This window comes from Pipistrellus kuhlii, unplaced genomic scaffold (genome assembly GCF_014108245.1).
Source record: "Pipistrellus kuhlii isolate mPipKuh1 unplaced genomic scaffold, mPipKuh1.p scaffold_m20_p_8, whole genome shotgun sequence".
Classification (NCBI taxonomy): Eukaryota; Metazoa; Chordata; class Mammalia; order Chiroptera; family Vespertilionidae; genus Pipistrellus; species Pipistrellus kuhlii.
In genome coordinates, this window is record NW_023425584.1 from 54,577,208 (window position 1) to 54,581,484 (window position 4,277).

General features: G+C 39.1%; 1 pseudogene; it reads left to right on the forward strand.

Moving 5' to 3' along the window:
• The first annotated feature begins 3,179 nt into the window (after positions 1-3,179).
• LOC118711337 lies at positions 3,180-3,812 on the forward strand (annotated as a pseudogene).
• The last annotated feature ends 465 nt before the right edge of the window (positions 3,813-4,277 follow it).

Here is a 4,277-nt window from a genome sequence, read left to right on the forward strand (position 1 = left end):
AGAGACTTGCTCAAGGTCACACACACACACACAATTAATAGCAGAGAAATAATTCATGAAATTACATTACTAGGTCAAGTATATTGCTCACTAAACAACCTTACTCTTCCACCAGTGTTTAATGGAAAAATTGGAGCCACAATTTGATATTTGGGGTAGTATTATAGCCATAGTATAGGTCAATGGTTCATTTCCTCAAGGTCCTGATCTTTGTATAGCTGTACATAAATCACTTTAATTTCTTGACCTTTAGGCATGTGATATTGTTTACCAATGACTTCCTATGTTGACTGTGTGCAATATTTTTTCTATCTTTTTTCAGTATGGCCTCAGCAACATTGCACATTGCACTGCTCTAGAGCAATGTGACTTTGCCATCCCCTGTCAATGGTAGGGCTCTAATGCTGCTCTCCCGAAATCTGGGCTCATTTTAGTGACTCACTTGGAACCAACAGAATGCTCCAAAGCTGATGTGGCAGGAATTCCCAGGCCAGGTTAGAGGAAGCCCTGCAGCTTCTGCCTTGGCCTCTTGGAGCACTCACTCTTCTCAGATTATCTCTCTGGGAACCTCAGCTCGTTCTGGGATTCCCAAGGCGCCCTGAGAGGTCACATGTAGCATGGACAGTCCTGGCTGAGCTCAGCTTTTAAATCATCCCAGTTCCAATGCCTGACTATATGAGAGGAGAAGCCTCCAGTCCTTTGAGTCACCTTCATTCCTTCATGTTTTACCAGCTGAGGCCCCAAACACATCAGACTAAATGCAAGCACTCTGTAGTGCACCTTGTCCAAACTCCTGATCTCCAAAATATATAAGCAAAGAAAGATATTGTCATTTCAGATTTTAAGTTTGGGGAATTTGTTATGCAGGAATAGATACTTTGAACAGATGATAAAAAACACCTTTGTGGACAAAATAAAAATTGTTATGATATCTGTTTCTTAATGTCTCTGCTGGAACAGATCAGCTTTGATAGTGCAAGTGGATAAATAGGTTACTACATCATCATGTCCACATATGTTGAGATTCTTATGCCCTGGGCCTTCTATCCTAGAATATCAGCAGCCTGACCAACACACATCCAGCTGCTCTAATCAACAAAACTGAGACTATCACCCACTACCACCACACACACATTCTACTGCTCTAATCATCAAAACTGAGGCTGTAAGCATTGGTCTGTAAAGAACCCACAGTGGATGGGCAGTGGCCTTTGAATTTGGGACATGCCCATAGTGATTAAATACTCTTGTAGAAAGGGCAGAGGCTGGGGTTCATTCTGATGCAAAAACAAGGCTTCTTGGTAAACAAAATCCTGGATTAGGAAAGGGAAGTCCTTACCCTTCATTAGAGAGTGCTTTAGAGAGCTATTTATATCTAGATTTTCCTTTAATGTCCCCTTTCCAAGGATAACTCAAATAATAATAAACCTATTAATAATAAAATAAACCTCTAAAGAGAAAATAGCAAGTTACTGACACGTACATCGTTTTTTTAAAATCCTCACCCATTGATATGTTATTGATTTTTAGAAGGGAAGGAAGAGAGAGAGAGAGAGAAATAGCAATGTGAGAGAAACATCAATTGGCTGCCATCCATATGTGACCTGAACAGGGATTGAACCCACAATTTAGGAAAGCGCCATGATCAGGAATCAAACCAACAACCTTTTGGTGTACAGGATGACACTCCAACCAACTGAGTCACCTGGCCAGGGCTCAGCATTCCATTTTTGTAAAAAATCTTGAGTGAAATGTATGAAAGAGTAAAAACCATTCTTTAAGGGAATACACCACGTTGTTGAGAATGGATAATTATACCTCTGTGGATAAAATTAGAACAGAGGAGAAGGCATATCATAATTTAATCTCTGTCTCTGTGTCTCTATCTCCTTTTCACTTTCTCTATTGCTCTTTTCCATTTTCCTTCCTATCTCCCTCTTGTTTTACAATGTACCCTTTGTGGGGAAAAAAGATTACAACATAGATCTCATAATAGATTTTGTAGATGTGTTGTTAAAAACTTGTTCTCCCAAAAGATGTGAAAGCTCCATGTTTTATCAGACACCCCTCACTTATGACTACAGATGCTCTCAGTTTCTTTGTCTCAGTCATTGCAGAGTTACTCAGCTATAGACTCCAATAGACTTCACATAGGTGCAACCAGACAACCAGACACCTTATGCCCCTGCCAAAGGGCTTTTTGTTGACTCCAAGTGTGGGATGTTTAACATTCATGAAGGCAAAGTTCAGAAGTGTGAGTGATTTAACCTTTCATCATAACAGCTTTTGACTAGTGAAAATCAGAGTTGGTAGATAAAAATTTCCCTCTTTCCTGGGCCAGATGGAATGTTCTAAGGCCATAGTCGGCAAACTTTGGATTGCAAACAACTTGGGGCTCTTTGGCCTCTTGAGTGTGGCTCTTCCACAAAATACCACTGCCTAGGTGAGTCTATTTTGAGGAAGTGGTGTTAGATGAAGTTTAAGTTTAAAAAATTTGGCTCTCAAAAAAAATTTCAATCGTTGTACTGTTGATATTTGGCTCTGGTGACTAATGAGTTTGCCAACCACTGTCCTAAGGTGAAGCTCCTGTGGCGGTTCTATGAGACTGTAGTCACAGTTAGCCATTATCACTTTTTCCTGCCCTTTTCTACTTCTCCTGTCTAACACTCCTATTGGCTGGGATTGCATTTACTTATAAAGTAAGTAGGAGCATATAATTTTATGCTTTTGGCTCTGCTTTCTGCTGAACCCAGTATAAGATCCATAGAAAGGAGGACTTTCTCAATTTTAGGCCTCATGGCCAAATCTCAAACATATATCATCTTGACAAACTATTATAAAAAAATGAACATTGTGGCCAAATAATAATCAAAGGCTTGAACTCAGGGTATCAATGTGTGCTTAGTGCCAATGGGGCAAAATATATAATGAAAACTTTGAACAAACACATAAAAATATAAAAAGGAAAATTAAAATTTTGTTATAGTGGAAGCCATTTCTTGGTAAAGTGATCAATGGGACCTAAAATAAGAATAGTGAGGGAGCACTTATTTCTAAAATATATAGAGGCAAGCAGAGGAAGAAGCTAATGGCTTTTATTTAAAATATGGGGACATGTGAAATACTTTCAACAATAAAGATTAAAAAAAAAAAGAGTTGTGGGAAGGCAGGGTCTTTAGATGGCTCCAGGCAGCTGGTTTAAAGAAAGTGATGTCAGGTTGAATTCTGAAAAGGAAGCCACATTAGATAACTCTAGACTTAACTTACAGGAAGATAAACATTATGAGACCATTGCAAAAAACAGAGAGCTTAGATTTCCCTACAGGTGGGCTAACTACTAAAGCAGAACCCATTGTTAAACGCATATGAAGAGAGTCTCTCTGGAATTCTCTTAAATGTGTGGATTAAATTTCAAGAACTGCATAAGAAACTTTCTGAACAGAAAACCCCAGCTTCAAAATTCAGAATGAAACAAAGGAAATGCTCCAGAATAGGTAAAGTGAAGAATGAAGAAAAATCTCATAGTGAACAGTCCTCAAGTGAAACCCAGTGGAAGGAGTGTACCCAATATTTTGGAGTCAATGACAGGTTTGAACTCCCTGTTAATAATAATAATAAAAAATTGACAGATTGGGCCTTGAAAAGACCATAGTCAAGGCTGTGGAGTGGGATATTGGGGAGTCTGAGGTACTCAGCAACCAGCTATCTGTTGGTGAGCTTCATACAAAAATTGCCAAAGCAGTTGCCTTTAACAACTTTGGAAAAGTCAAAAGGATGCTAAAAATTTACAGGCTGCTAGAAGAAGAAGAAGAAGGGGGAGGAGGAAGCAGAGGAGAAGGGAGGAGCTTTCATGGTGGTTTTAAGCAAGGAAGAGATGGGAAACCAAAATCAGCATGGTATGTGTATATGTAACTTGCCAGAGTTCTTTAAGTCACTTGAGTCCCTACTTGACTTTTTGAGTTTTTGATTGCTCAATTTGCTGAAAATATTTTCTTGCTTATGTTAAACATAGCATGAAATTAATAAAAATAAAAAAATAAGCATATTTTGGAGAGCTATCCAATCCTATCTAATAAAAGATTAATATGCAAATTGACCATACTCCACTATACCACAAGCCATGTCCACCAGCCATGCAGGAGCTAGTATGCAAATTAATGCAACCAAGATGGCTGTGGCCACAGAGCAAGCAGAAGGCTTGGGTTTCCCAGCAATGAAGGAAACTAAGCTTTTTGCCTGGCCTGCCCTGCCTTGGCCTCTGCTTAAGGCTACAAAGT